Here is a 17,323-nt window from a genome sequence, read left to right on the forward strand (position 1 = left end):
ATGACATGACGTGACAAACCTTGACATTCTTGCTTCCTTGATGTTGGCAGCACCTTATGGTCTCTTTCCTACTTTAGGGGTTTTTTCCAAAATATTTACCCTCTAAGTTTAATTTCGTGAAAATATATAGCCTAAAGCGTGTCGTAAGTGTAGGGCTTTTTTATTTTAGACAGAATTATTAAAAAAGATGCTGTGATTGCTGACATCCTACACCACAAAGTAGCGTGTGTTTACGCTTTATTATGTTAGCAAAGATAGGATAGATAGATATGTAGGTATAATATAATTCAAATGCTTAATTGTCTATATGAAATTCCCGATTTTCTAAACTGAAACGGCAACGTTCTCAAACAATGAGGGCAACTGCAAATAGAAAATTCATTTAATCCGGGAAATTGGTCCGACGCTGGTCGGAAATGATTCACCTTTAATTAGAAACCGGTAACTGCAAAAGTTAGTATCTATTTTAAAACTATTTGCGTAGATAATGAAGGTATGTTTTTCTTGTGTATATCAACAACAAAGAAAGAAGCAGCTTCAAGGGACAGTTAACCTCATTTGTCATACTGTTTTTATAAAATGGTTTTCAAATATATAATAACTCCTGTTTCATCGTTATCTTAGTTAAGTATATGAATATTTACAACTAAAAGTCGCCCGTATGTGTAGTAATTGGTTACTGAAACGAATCTTAACCACTTCACTTCTTATGTGACGTGCGACGCTAACAATCTGACAAATATTTCCTTATTATTCAATACGCTGTTACATGCTTAAATGTCGTTCCAGTATTCGTCTGTAAGTCATTTAAGTATAATAAAATATTTACCGGAGATATTCTTTGCCGAATACATATGATGAATGCAAAAGAAATTGTATATCAGTCGTTCCAAGGGCAATAAAATGTTTAAAAACCATACAATAATAATAATAAAACTCCCTTTATTACATTTGGAAATATAAGTATCGTATGAAAATATCTAATTTGAATTATATCTATACTAGCTTTCGCCCGCGACTCCGACCGCGTGAGATTATAAAAAAAAACAAAAGTAAGTAGCCTATGTGTTCTTCCAGACTTTTCTTCTGCATTTTTACCAAATTTCATTGAAATCCGTTCAGCCGTTTAGGCTACAAACTCTAATATCCATCCATCCATCCATCCATCTAAACTTTCGCATTTATAATATTAAGTTAGATAGATTAGATTAGATGTAAATAACTTAAACAATTGTATGGGAAACCTATGTATAACACATATGAACTCGAACTTCGACATCTTTATTGCACCTGTGTTACCGATGATAGATGACTAGACGAGATACAGAGTCTCTACTCGTCATATTGAACTTAACATAGACATGTCATCGGTAAATCACAAACACCGCCTATAAGTAATTTGCCTAGATGTTTGTCGGCAAATTAAACACATAATGAATTCACATACTAACCGATTACACTTTTAAAAACCGGACACTGCACAAATCTGATAATTCAAAATTTGTTGATGACATACTTTTTTTTTTTTATAACATAAGGTGGCAAACGAGCAAGCGGCCACCTGAAATCGCCAAAATGGCGAAGCGACCGCTGCCCACAGACATCCGCAATTGCAGATGCGTTGCCTACCCTTATCCGACGGAGGAGGAGACGCACATAAAGAGGATATTTCCCCTTCCTATGCATCTCTTCCACCGTCAAATCCACTTCCTCTTCCCAACCTCTCTTTATAAGAAAAGGGTGGAAAAGAGAAAGGGACTTAAATTAGGCCTCCGGCACCACACTCATCAGACGAAACACGGAATTGTTTCCATTTCACGCCTGTCTTCTGTGTGGTCGTGGTATTACACCGGGCGTGCCGGCCCATTCGTTCTAAGATGTTAAAGCGGGCACTACCACTGTAAAAATACATGATTCTCGGATTGGTTTACTCGAGATTTACAGACGTTAGTTTCAACGTAGCTTCTGCCTAGGTGAGTTACAAACGGGCTGTATTCAAGATCTGTCGGTGACAACAATGAGATATCTCCTAACCGCATGAACATCAATATCAGCTACGTAAGAGGGGTCATTGTTAGTATAGAGCAGCAAGTAGACTGCTATAATAGGTCTCCGTTATTGTCATTACGTGGACTCTGTGACGTAATGGATGACGTCATTCATCATCCACTTTATTCATACTTGATTAAGCATCACATATTATTCAAAAGTACAGATAGACATTATTAATAGTACAACAATTTATAAACAGAATTAGATTATCATTTACAAAACAGTATTATCAAGGTAGCGTGGCCGAGCGGTCTAAGGCGCTGGTTTAAGGCACCAGTCTCTTCGGAGGCGTGGGTTCGAATCCCACCGCTGCCAGGTTTTTTGTAATTGTATATTTTTATTGTCAACACCACAAAAACATATTGCATCCCTCTCATACTATTGAGAAGAACAGAGATAGCTATGTTTCATACAATGTTTTAAGATTTATTTTTGACAGGACTTAATGGAAGGTAGCTGTTATGTAGGAAAATTTGCACCCTGAAAAAATTTCCTGTGGAAATCGTAGCAAACAACTATTAAATAAAATTATTTGATTTTAATTTGTTCAAGGTATTTTAACTAATAAATAAAATTACACTCGTATAAGTTTTAAGACCAGTAAATAGTATTTGTTAGAATGAATTGAAAATTCAATGCAATTTTCAGCTTGGCACAGAACACAGGCTCAAATATAATATTACTTTTGTATTCTCTTCGTATAACTTTTTATCATATTTTATTACAACTGGCAATACAATAAAGTAGAATTTAAATTTAAATTTTAGTTGATTTAGTTTTTAAAGTTAGTTACATTAAAGATATTCAATCGGAATTTTCCTCGGTCAAAAAAAATTCCAATAACACCAGAGATAACGTTATGTTTTTGTTTTTGAAGACGAAACTTAAGTTTTACTGATATTATAAAAGCGACCGATTGTCGATTGTTTTACAGACAATTCAACTGTTCAATTGAACAACTAAATATCGAGTAGTAATAGTGGATAACGTTACGTTTTTGTTTTGAAGACGATACTTATAGTTTTACTAATATTATAAAAGCGACCAATTGTCGCTTGTTTCACAGACAATTCAACTAAAAATGGAGTAGTGTGCGCACCTCTATATACGCTTAAAGGAATCAAAGCGAGACTAAACAGTTATGCGATAGTTTAGTTTCAGGTGTACTAACGCATTTAATCTACATAAGTAGAGGTTTGGATAGAGTTCTTGTTGTTGTACCAGCTAAGTACATACAATGTAGCATTATCTAGCTACAAAGTTAGATACCTTCGCTTGATATTGAGAGTATATCCAAACTTTACAATAACACACCTCTGACCTTATTGTTTATGATGTATTTGCATTTCTAGTACAGGATTTATATTCAAGGATTTATTATTTATTACAGGATTTATAAAAGGCAAATTATTGAAGCACATGAAATTATATTACGATGAGAAGTCGTTGGATACGGAAAACGGCTGACCGTATTCTGTGGACGGTTTAGGGAAGGCCTATGTCCAACAGTGGGCTGATAAAGGCTGATGATATTTAACTAGCTGTTTCTCACGACTTCGTCCGCATGAATTTGAATAATAATAAAAAATAGAGCCTATATTACTAACAAACAAAACAAAATAAATTACGTTTCTAATGATAAATGAAATTTTAACATGGGCCCAGTAGTTTTTACGTAAATCGAATACATACAAAAATACAATTCTATCCTCTTTATAACAGCATATATTTGAATTATACATTCAGTTTATTAAATTATTCTAATTTTGTAAATACGAAACCAACTTTTGACAATGAGTGTATGGAATTGTATCTCGTGTAATATCATAACTGCTGAGTAGATCTAAATAAAATTTTAAACAATATATTATTACAATCTGGGACATATATAGACTGCGTTAGCGTTTACTATTCGCTGATATATTCATTAAAAGAAGTTAATTCGAAATCGAATATACAATAAGCAATAAAACCTCGTTCAATAAAGAAATAATTTCTACCAATATAAATAAAGCTGACGTATGTACAAAAGAGAAATTTCTTTTCCCAAAAGGAAAGCTGAATTTTCTGTTAAGTTGCCGGACGTTTAAATAAGTTACATTTCTCTTGCACGGATTTATTCCATTTTTCTCCACATTTCACATGTTTATTGTGTTATTCTGCGGAACGACTTTGGCGGTCTTTTGTTATGATTTCTTTGAGGTTTAATCTATAGGGAATTCTTTCATGTTTCTGCTTACAACTAAGATCATAATAAAAATTATATGAAGAAATAAATGCCGGCAACTCCGCTCGCCTAAAGACAATTTTTAACAACGCAAAATTTGTGTTAGCCATATGAAGGAATATTTCAATATAATGTATAGAAGTTTTCTTTTTTTTTTAATAAAATCGCTTTACTGACCATTCCGTTTCTTTCTATACTAATAAATAAGAACGTAAACACACAATACTGCGTTAAGAAGGTTGTCAACAAACAAAGTATATTTTTGAATAACCCTTTTTTTTAATAAAAAGCCCTATATTTATGACACGTTGTAGGTAATATATATTTTACACTATAACTAAGGGCGTAATTAGATTAGGAGTCATAGGTGACTATTATAATAAAGCGTAAACACACACTTCTTTGTTACCTAAGATGTCAGCAATCACAGCATATTTTTTAATAGTTCTTTTTTTATTTAAAAGCCCTACACTTACGTCATGCTTTAGGCTATATATTTTCACGCCATTAAACTTAGGGGGTAAATATTTTTGATAAAAACCCAAATGTGGGCAAGAGACAATAAGTTGCTGCCATCAAGGAAACAAGATTGCCAAGTTTAGTCAAGTCATGTCATTTTGACATTTACAATTGATAATTTCACAAATGTAAACAATGAAATAACATTTTCATAATTCTATGCAGATGAAGTCGCATGGGAACAGCTAGTTTTTAGTAAAGGTTGTACTAAAGAATAACGCTTGTCAATACAAACAACCAAAGCACTACATTATAATAAAATATAAGAGAATCAATTCCCTTATTTTGTGAACGAGAATCTCAACGATATACATCGAAAATCACTTAGCGGGTCGCTCAATTATTACGAGAACGCGATTGAGAAATAATTTTAATCCAATTGTTATTACTGTTTTAAACAAACAACGAATAAAACAAATGAATACAGAGATTCTATTTATAAAAAATTATAGAAGCAAGCTTCATAAATCGTATAAAAATACCATTTGAAAAAATCCTTAATTAAATTAAATCCTTGCTAATTTCTGAGACAATAAACTTTATAGTATTGTGTCACGTAAAAAGGTGTGAGGTCACGTAGGTGGTATAAAAATTAATAGATTTTACATTTGTCTTCTATGCCCTTTATTAGCGTAGTAAATTACTGTTTGAATACTTTAAAATTTCAATTAACGAATAGATTTTGAAAATGATATAGTGAAAAGAATTAATAAAACCCTTTAATTAACTACACCATATTTAGTTGTTTAATATTTGTCTTTTTGAGCGTATAGTTGCTAGTCTATAAAGCGTAAACACACACTACTTCGTGGCGTAAGATGTCAGCAATAACAGCATATTTTTGAATAATTCCTTCTTTGATAAAAAGCCCTACACTTACAACACGCTTTAGACTATATATTTTCATGCTATAAAACTTAGGCTGGCATTCCACAACCGTGCGGTTTTCGCGGAACTTCCTGCCCCGCACAGCCGCGTTGTGGAACGGTCTGTCCTCGGCGGTATTTCCAAACCAATACGACTTAGGGTCCTTCAAGAAGCGAGCCTATCATTTCCTCAAAGGCCGGCAACGCATCTGTAGTTCCTCTGGTGTTCCGGATGTCCTTGGGCGTCGCTGACCACTTCGGTGTTTTCGCCGCTCGTTTGCCCCCTTTATTATAAATAAAAACTTAGGGGTTACTAAATTGGAAAAAACCTTCATGTAGGAAAGGAACCATTAACAAACTGCCAACATTAAGGAAACATGGTTATTATGGTAATTTTGAATTTTCAATCGAGAATTCGACAAATTTTATAATTTCATGCGGATAAAGTCGCACGGGAAAAGCAAGTATTTTATAAATATAATAAAAAAGTTAAATGAATAATAAAAAACTTTCTAAACGACACTCGGTGGCGACCTCTAGCGATTAAATTGCAGTAATAATCCAGTTACCGCGCCGATAATGATCCTTTTAACTTAAACTCAATATAAATCATTTTTATTCCTCTTTACATTGAATTTATAGCTGAAAACGCATTATATTTAAGTAAAAGAACATTTCGGATCTTACCAATGTTATTCTAAAGGTTATTAAATGGGTTTTTTGGTGGTTTTTATCTTCTCTTTCATCTTTGTATATAAAACGATTGACAGATGATTATTAAATTTAATATTATTTTTTATTATGATACTAGCTTTTGTCTGCGACTTCCACCGTTCGCAATTAATAAAAAAAGTAGTAGCTATGGGCGTCACATCAATGTTATGCTTTAATAAAATGTATAGACGTCTTTACTTCTTATGTTTTCTTCCGATTTGCACAAAATAATCTTACCAATATGGCCGTCATGTCGTCGAGCTAATGCAACACCCTTATTTTTGACATCCGACTACTATCCGATTATTAACATAACAAGCAGAAATACGACATTTTAAAACCATGACATAAATATTAGTATAATGTTTTGGATCACAATTACAAAGCTTATATCGTTATTTCAAATTATGACAAATGGTATTGATTTGTAGCACAGACTAAATAATCTTCAAGAATACAGAATACATCAAAATAGTTAAAAAACTAACATAGGTTATATGTTCTTTTAAACTTTGTTACGAATTTCATTGAAATTTTATCGGCCTTGAAGATAGTAAGCAACAACTAAACTAACGAACATTCGCATTTATAAATATATGTATTTTAGCGTGTTAATATACTCATATAATTCGATTAGGGCACAGAAACTAATAATTCCCACACCTACGCTAGTTTTGCTTCTACAAGAAATTTAGAGCAGCTGGCTATAAACTTCCTAATCTATTTTTAATTGCCAATGTTTCACTATTCTGAACCTTACTATAAAGTTAATTAGACTTAAAATAAATTGTTGAAATGTCCTGAAATACATTAGTACTAGCTTGTAACTCCGTCTGCGTGGAATTAAAAAACTAAAGTAAGTAGCCTATGGTTCTTCCAGACTATCCTCTACATCTATACCGCATTACATTGAGATCTGTTCAGCTGTTTAGGCTATAAACTGTAACAAACATCCATCCATACTTTCGCATTTATAACATTAATTATTTTTTAACAATCGTAGTTTCTGAAATCAAAACATTCTTCCAACAATTTGATCTTACAGTGGTTATGTATTACTTTATAAGTTTTCGAGTTACAAGAGGGATTCTCATTTTTTCCAAAGCTAAATTAATTTCATTTAATCTAGTTTCCGATTTACCCTCGAGATGTCGCTGCGGTTGACGCAATCTCTCTATTTCTAATAGACTAGTCTTTATCAGAACCAATTGCTATTGAATCTAAGGAAAAATGATCTTATTAAACTTTTTACAGGACTTTTATACATCCATAACTATCTTACTAATACTCTTAATGCGAGATGGATGGATGTTTGTTAGAAGTTAAATCCAAAACGGATACACGAATCTGAACGAAAGCAACAGAGAAAATTTAGTAACGCATAAACAATTTCTATGTTTTTTTTTTAATTCCGCCGGCCAGTCGCAAGTAATAGATAGTTTTTTGTTTATAAATGCGTAAGTAATTTCTATAGTTTGTCTAAATAATTTAGATTAGTTTGACAATTCATTTCAAATTAAGAATCTTATCGATTTTCAATGTTTATTCTTATAGAAGTTGGAATCGATATATTTATAGTTATAACTTATGAAATAAAAGAACACTGTTTTCTCAAATTAATAGTGCCAATAACAAATAATGAGAGTAAATAAATGTTTATTACTACTACAGCCGTACGTAATCGAATTGGATTTCGTTATTATTTCTGTCATCGCTAAATTCTCTACACTAAAGTCAATACTAGAATTGTCCTATAAATTAGTGAATAAGAAAATAATAATTTTAGTTGAGTTCGATAATTATTTAAACCGAATATCGATAGTTCAAAATTGTTCGCTGCGTGTTTGTTTCGTCACTACGATACCTGTCTATTAAGTATGTCATTTGCCTGCATACAAATGGAATTCGATACTTCATATACATCATTTATCAAACTAATCTATATTATTTAGACACACTATAAGAGAATTTTTAAATTCTGTTTAAAGCCGCGGAAAAAACTAGAGTTTATTTTATAAAACCGCTGAAAAATGTTATTTTTTTCGTTCTTTATTTATATGAAGATGTAATTAATTTGCCTTAAAAATGTACATTTCGTTTTTTTAACTATCTATACAATGCTTACGAATTCCACGCTGTGGGGTTATTATTAATTTAAATTCTTTGATGTTGGAAGTTTCAAAGCTCTAAGGAATTTAATCAAGGCTGGAAAGTACAGAAACAAGAACAAAACTGCAAATCTTAGTTCGATCACTGATCAGCTATATACAGTCTAAACGAAATTCATGGGTTCATTTATTTTATATGCTTAAGGCATAATTTAATATTTAATTACAATTTTTAATTTATATAAGTCTGTATTTTGATTTATTCTATATCCTTGGCTCGTTTACTAGGTTAATTCCCTGTATCAAAGGAGCCAAGGTATACCCTTCCTTCGTTTAATATTACCCCATTAAATCTACAATTTTACTGTAGTGATATTACGAAATAACCATCTTAAACTGCCCTGTTAATCACGCTACATTCTAATTGATAGTTTTTTCTGAACAGTAGAACTATATAGTTGAACTGACAGTAGAAATTTTGTCAACACACGCACTAAACTAAACAGTATGATTTTTAGTAAAACTGTCAGTATTAACGTCTACAGCAGGCTTTAGCTGATTTAACATTTAAAATGTCATGTTCACAATGTAAACAACCATATCATTTGTACGCTATGTGGGAAGGAATATTAAAAAATGTGTTAATGAACGTCGGTTTGTATCTCTACGAATGAATTTACATACTCAGCGGTCGGATTATTTATGCGACGAAACGAACAAAGCCGGGCGCATGACGGTACATAATCGAATTAATGCAACTACGAAACCACGTATGCAGCTGCACTATGCAAGTAGGAATGTGGGATAAATATACAGGTGATAAATTTTGGAAACTAAGGGCCTGTCCCACCATATTGTAAATAGTCTAATAGCCAACGTGTAAAATATGTGATGGAAATATCGGGTTTTGTTACCTTTTCTGATAGTGACGTTATTTTTACGCTATCTGAGCTTCTATCAGGTATTTGTGGGACAGGCCCTAAATGTAGCTTTTATTATTTCATTTATATTTATACTTTTTAAATTGTTGCTCTGAATTAAAAAATAATTTTGTATTCTATGTGTTGTTGCAATGTTTTATATGTGCCAAATTTTGTTGAACTTCAAGTCGTTTTGGATATATATATAATAACAAATATCTATACATCCATCCAAACTTTAGCATGATAAGCTTGATAGATTTTCAATTCTACAAAAAATCAAACAAAAAAATGGGACTCACCTGCAAGCATTAGCTTTCGGATAGAAAAAAAATTATCAAAATCGGTCCACTAGCGGAGCAGAGCGGAATTATGCCGTAACACACATAAAAAAAAACATACAGACGAATTGACTACCTTCTTCTTTTGGAAAATCGGTCAAAAATGACGTCCCTCTATTCTTTAGCGACAATAAATTTTCGGCATTAACAAAATTCCTCAGAATTAAAAAGGAATCCCTCGGGACATTTTATTTAAGGCTATTTTCATTTTTAGCTAATTGATTGACAGTCGACTGAACAAATCTTCCGCACCCGCGCCTCAGTTTAAAGGCTTTTGATTAAAACGTAATCAATTGAATAAGGAATTTGTAATTTTCTAAACTAACTGCCTCTACTAATAAAAATTCTTATTAAACTCTGAGACAAATCTATACTAAGAGGTTTCCTTATTATCCCAATAACTAACGGTTTACCAGCTACGTTTAACCATTCGTTACTGTTTTCGATAGTTTCATGAAATGCGTTTCCGAACCACGTACCTTGAGTTATACTCCGTTGAAACATAACCTAACACTAATGAATCACTAAGTCATGATAAAATAAATGAAAACTTCAGAAACACAGCATTAATAAGCTAGACTAATTTGTCTACAAAACAGTAGTGAAAGAATATTTATTTATAAAAAGGCTAATATAAAATCAAAGTAACTTGTGATATCACAAGTAATAACGTTTGTTCATCAAGATTTCGTCCGTGCCTGAGGAGTCCTAGGTTTAGTAAGTCTTTACACACTTTAGTAACTTTTTGACACTTATTTTAGTAGTTTTTTTTAACATTTTAGTTGGTAGTATTTTAAATTTTTAACTTTGATGTAAGCTTTAATCACACACTAGTCAGTTTTAATTGTAATTTTAGTTAGTTAGATTTTAAACTGGGCTAAAATAAGAGATAAAATTGTGATATAGAAATAAGACTAGATTTAGAAACACTGTAAACTTTTTTTTTTAAATAAAAACTCCCGCATCCCAGGTCCCTGAGGAATATATATCAGGGGAGCGACAAGAGCGACAAAAGCCGCCAAAAAAAACACTTTGGTCTTGAGTTTTCGAAGATCATTAGAGCTATCTGCACTCTAGAAAATGCAGCTCAAAATAGTGATGTTAAGGCATATTTATATAAAGATCGAAAACTTTAATACGAAGTTTGGATAGCAGTGTAAATTTTATCAAAAACTCTCCATCCAATTATATTGCGAAAAATTTAAGGTCGTAATTAACACGTTATCCAATTAATTCCTTTGTCTTGTTTAATTAATTTAAATAAAGTAAAGCGTTTCAGGAAGAGGGTGGTGAGGTAAGAAAGGTTAAAAGGTAGTAAATTGTTTGTATTAAGATAACTAAGCCGAGAATTTACCGGAATCCTTTAAATTGTTTTGTTTAACTTTTAGAAATTTCACTTAAATCAGCTTAGAGTTGGGATTTATTTAAGTTAATGTTTACTTAAGATATTATATTATTAGACACTTTCTGTGCAGATTTATACCGAGTATTACCGTGTAACATGCCTCTTTATTACTACTGTTCAAAGAGTGAATGAATGATTTTTTTTTATCACAAGGTGGCAAACGAGCAAGCGGCCACCTAAATCCGCCAAAATGGCGAAGCGACTGCTGCCCATAGACATCCGCTATTGCAGATGCGTTGCCTGTACTTATCCGACAGAGGAGGAGATGCACATAAAGAGGATATTTTACCTTCCTATGTATCTCATCCTCCGTCAAATCCACTTCCCCTTCCCAAAAGGGTGGTAAAGAGAAAGTGACTTAAATTAGGCCTCCGGCACCACACTCATCAGACGAAACACGGAATTGCTTCCATTATACGCCTGTCTTCTGTGTGGTCGTGGTATTACACCGGGCGTGCCGGCCCTGCAGTGCTAAGATGTTAAAGCAGGCACTACCACTGTTAAATGATGAAAAAATGAGTGGATGAAATGATACAGAAAAAGCTTACACGTTCCATACAAGTATATTAAAAATTGCTAAGTTTTCCCTAATTGCATCGTAAAGTGACATTTCACTGTAATGGATGGGAAATAAAAGTCCTCGACTACGTAGAGAACATTGCACGTCAGTTCACAGTTCAAAATGCACCGCACCGCTCGATATATCAATCGTGCGGTCCACACGCGCCGCTGATCAACTACCACATCGGCTTTGCTTTATTGCAGCCCACGGCCGTCGACGCATTACAATTTATATACGTTCGTATTACATTTGTGTATAATATTTAACATTTTCAAAGCTACGCTGTCGGCTTTTGAAATGGCTTACTCGTATTTACTAGCTGTTGCTCACTTCGTTCGTGTGGTATTAAAAAGATATTAAAAAACACAGAAGAACATAGCTTACATTACTCAGTCATAATATAGCTTTTTAAAGGATTTTTTTTTTAATCGGCCAAGTAGTTTTGGAGTTATTTCTATACACAAAAATAAAAAAATACTACGTAAAATATTAGTATAGAGTATAGATTTATAAAGTTTACATGAGAAAATAGATTAAATGTATATACTGAAAATCTTGTTTTTTTAATGCGTAAAGATTATCCATTACTTCTTTCTTCCTTTGTCCCTAACCGTAAGTTATAAATTCTACAATTTTATAACAATACCAATGACAACGCAACACAACAAACCACCTTTCCCATGTCACAACATAATTTAATTATTATTTTCGCAGTGAAAAACGGTAAAATAAAAAAATACACAGCCGTATCTATGCATCCCATCCCTCGTAAAATCATCGTCCCCTTCCCATTCTTTCCTTCTACGAAAAAGGTAAAAAGGGAGAGTTGAAAACGATTGTTTAGTACTAAAACTACTTTACTCGACTGTTACTCTTTCATAACTCTTTCAGTTAAGCTAACAAAAATAAACAAACACAGAAAACTTTCTCCATAAGTCGTATCGTTCCAGAACAATACATATAGCTCTGTATGCTTGCAGCGTAGGGTACAAAAAGTTTAAAATCTTTCGATATGAGCCACGACTCGAGCGGAACCGGGTCACGAGGTTTTGTGAGCTTTCGCCTTTCAACTTTTCAATAATTTCAAAGCTTTACGAGAGAAATGAAAACTGCAGTTTTGATATAACTCACGACTTAAGCATTTAAACAATAATTAAAAATATAGCTAGGTAATTAACGATGAATTTAAGATGGTTCTATAAGATTTTTTTAGGTTCAGGAAATATAGGTACAAGGGTACTAAGGGCCTGTCCCAACAAATTGTAAATAGTCTGATAACGTCCAACGTGTAAAACATGATGGAAATATCGGATTTTGTTCTCTTATCTGACAGTGACATCATTTTTAAACTATCTGAGTCTCTATCAGCCAGCTGTGGGACAGGCCCTTACTTTTATATTTATTTAATCGTACTTTATACTGGTATTATAAATGTGAAAATTTGCATGGATGGATGTTCGTTACTACGAACGCTACGTTTCTCCAAAAAGACTTAATTACCATAATCTCTGTGAAATTTTGAAACAGATGGACAGAACATAGTGGTAAGGATTAGGCTATTTACTAATTGTCTTTTTTATTTCAGCGCAGATGAATTAGCAGGCAAAAGCTATGTTATTTAAATAGAATTTGATCACATTAAGTAGCGCCTACAATCCATTACGACGATGTATGGTCCGCTATGGTCCGTTTAGTGCAAGCGACGGTTATGGCTTACAATAAAACTGCAGTTAAACAAGATGAATATCAACATAATTACTGTACAGTCAGCTGCATAAATATGTACATGCTAGCTTACGCACGCGACTCCGTTCGCGTGGGAAAAAAAACACAAGCAAGTAGCTTATGTGTTCTTCTTGTGTCGAATTTTATCGTAATCTATTCCAGTTTAGGATCCAAACTCTAACAAATATCCCATCTAAAATTTCGTATCTTACTAATATTATAAATGCGAAAATTTAGATGGATGGATGGATGGATGTTTGTTAGCGTTTGTAGCCTAAACGGCTGAACGGATATGTTCCATTTCATTCCAGCATAGGTTTAGGGCATAGTCTGGAAGAACACATAGGCTACTTTTTATCCCGGGAATAGTTACGGTTCCCGTGGGATTCAATAATTTAGGTTTTTAATGTTTACTCGATCATTCTGCAACGGATCAACATATCTTATTGAATATTGGCGCAAATATAAAACAAAGTCTGGAGTACACATGGAATAAGCTTCATCCCCGAGAAATGTCCGGTTCCCGAGGGATACGTAACTTTTTGTAATTTATATAATTTGTATGTAAGTCGCGGGCAACAGCTCGTTTATAATATTAGTAAGTATATTAAATAAAAGTTTAGAAATTAACATATGTACGTCTTGAATCCCAAAAATGTAAATGCATCTGCCAATCCTTACTATAAATATGTGCTAAGAAGAAATACGTACGAATAAAATATTAACATTGTAATTGCGAAAGTGTAAATATATGGATGTTTATTACTTCATAACTCGAAAACAATGTAACGGATCTTGATTAAATTTGTCACATATAGTCTGGAAAAACACAAAGACTTGCGGCTTTTTTTAGCTCGTTGGAAAAAGTATTTTGTGCAAAAAATACATTGAGTAACAACACAGAGTAAGCCATTCGGTTTTTCACTACTATATCAAATATTCAAGTCATAACTAGGTCATGTTTTAAAAAAACTAATGTAGGATACGAAAGTAAAAGCAAGACAAAGCCGTCCTGAAATGTACATTATTTATTGCGGAATAATGTAACCATCTGATAGCCTGTTTTATTCAGGACGTTATTTTTCTTGGCAATCTCACGAGTGAGGAATTACTCGGGAATAAATCTTAGCCTTGTATTGATTGGCTCATTATTATATAGCTAGCGACCGAGTCTCCCTCCGCGTGGTATTAATAAAAGTAGCCTATGTATTCTTCCAGACTATCCTCTACATCTATACCAAATCCCATTAAAATCCGTTTAGCCGTTTAAGATACAAAAGGTAACAAACTTTCGAATTTATTATATTAGTATCTAAGATTTGAAAGATGATGTACGACTCATTGGTTTATAGTTCAACAATCTCATAGTCTTGTAAGTAGATTTTTAATAATTATGATATTACTAGCTTTCGCCCGCGACTCCGTCCGCGTGGAATTAAAAAAAACCAAAACAGAGTAGCCTATGTGTTCTTCCAGACTACCTTTTACGTCTATGCCAATTTTCATCGAATTCCGTTCAGCCGTTTAGTCTACAAACTCTAACATACATCCATCCATCCATCCAACTTTCGCATTTATAATATTAGTATTAGTATGATAGTATGATAATATTAGATTTTTCCGATACTTCATCCGCGTGGAATTAAAAAAAAACTTATCAGGAATTTTACGGGTTCTTCTAGACTGCTTACAAACATCCATTTATCCAAACTTTCGCATCAATAATAAAGAATGTTTTCACTGTCACATAAGATTTAAACATTTTTCACACAACCATTACAACGCATAAAATATGCTCGACTCAGAGATTTCTATACCTTAATAAAAGCTCAAGCCTTACGGCGAAAGCTTTCTACAAACTTGTTCGTCATATTTGTTGTAAACCCACACGAGATCTCCCCCGCCCCTCCCGCCAGGTACAGCCCCTAGCTAACTAACAAAGGGTACGAGGGTGTATTTACTTACAACGTGAATTCATTGCCTCCGCATACAATGTTACGGTAAACAATTTTCAGGTATTATACTAGTTTTCACAAAAGGACTATTTTGAACTTATATTAGACGAGTTGTAGCCCGCGACTTCGTCCACTCAATAATAATATTAAAAGCCTATATTATGCCCGTCTATGTCAGCTACCCTTCAGTGAAAGTTCGGTCGAAATCGGCCCAGCAGTTTAGGATGTTAACCGGAATAATTGCGTTTTTCGTTATCAGCAACGTACAATCTCCCTGAAATCTGGAATTTTTCTTCGGCTGAGCCGATTTCGACCGAACTTTCACTGGAGGCATTTTATAGGCTACTTTTTTTTAAAATACTGCAGTGTCAAAATGGTGACCGGACCGCTATCTATGGAACGGGTAAACCGATTTATACGGGACTTTGACTGGAAGGTAGCTGTTAAAATGTAGATGCACACGGTAATGTTCTGTGCTAGCGAAGTTTGCGAGCGACAGCTCAACAAGGCTTAAACCTGCGTAGATTTGATGATTATTTTATAACAGAAATAATTACGTATTTAAATTATAAGCATCTGTAGATTTTATAATGATCTCTAATATTTTTTCTTAATTTTACAGAAATGAGAAAGTCTTTCTTGTCAAAGAACGTTAAAGCCATCGTTTCTCGACTACGTTTTACTTGTGTTTAAGTTACAAGGTTTCTAGAAATCTACATTTGTAAATTGTGGTTCCTTTTACTTCGTAGTAGTGTAGCAAAGTCCTTCAGTCATTTTATACAACATTCGTATCACAAATCATATACAGTAGACTGTCGATAAGTTAAAGTCCAAGGGAAACACAAAATATTTTAAGTAATAGAGGTTTTAAGTTATCAAGGGTCTATGTTGTAGAAGTTTTGGGCTCTGATGGAAAGGGAACATATAATTTTCTGAAGTTATAGAGGTTTTTAAGTTTCCGAAGTTTGAGTTTTCGAGGTTCTACTGTAGTAGATTATTTTGAATAAATATGATTATTAGAAGTCACTACAGATTATAACGCTTTATGGTATGACACATGTATTTATCGAGCTCCTTTTCAACTAAGATATATGTATCTAGGCTTTGTTCTTGCAATCTTATATTATTTTACCTCATACATATTTTTAAATACGTTAATTGCAATATAAAAGCTCGAAATAAGATGCAGATAATATAACATACGAATTTGTTCTTTTCCCATCTTAAAATAAAAACACTAGCAAATATGTATCTTTGATAATAGCCGCCACTTTCGCAGCTTCGATAACATCTGCTACGAAAATATTTCAAAAGCCATACGTCACGCTTCTCTGTTCTCATATACATTAATCATTTTCTGGTACGTTAAACATTGTACGGGAAATTATAAATAAAAAAGTGTCGATAGTCAGGATATGCACCAACTTAGCTATAAGAAAACTCATGTTGCGCGACAACAAGGTAAGTATTTCCTACGGTTTTTGCCCTGCAAAACCCGAGTTCACCTGAAGTGGCAGGAATTTTCAAATTACCTACATACGATCCGAACACTTGAATTGTATTTAAAACTAGCTTTGATTTTAATTAGAACTAGCTTTCCGTCGCAACTTCGTCCGCGTGGAATTGAAAAAAACAAAAGTGAATAGCCTATGTGTTCTTCCAGACTATCTTCTACATCTGTACCAAATCTCATCGAAATCCATTCAGCCGTTTAGGACACAAACTCTAACAAACATCCATCAATCCATCCATCTAAACTTTCACATTTATAAAATTAGTAAGATACCTTTATCATGTAATTCAAAGACAAAACACAAACGAAACAATAGCGTACAGTTACAGAACAGAACAATGTCTTATTGATAATATTCATAGATATTTAAAAATACATACAGAAGGCATCAATCTCTCGTGTCGGAGGCCAAAACC

At 33.2% G+C, this 17,323-nt stretch overlaps 1 non-coding gene across 1 annotated transcript; it reads left to right on the forward strand.

The window, feature by feature from the left end:
- Positions 1–2,285: 2,285 nt before the first annotated feature.
- Trnal-aag lies at positions 2,286–2,367 on the forward strand. The gene has a single exon. It is a non-coding gene; the product is annotated as a tRNA-Leu (tRNA).
- Positions 2,368–17,323: the final 14,956 nt, after the last annotated feature.

Source organism: Papilio polytes, unplaced genomic scaffold (genome assembly GCF_000836215.1).
Source record: "Papilio polytes unplaced genomic scaffold, Ppol_1.0 DF823923.1, whole genome shotgun sequence".
NCBI classification, from domain to species: domain Eukaryota; kingdom Metazoa; phylum Arthropoda; class Insecta; order Lepidoptera; family Papilionidae; genus Papilio; species Papilio polytes.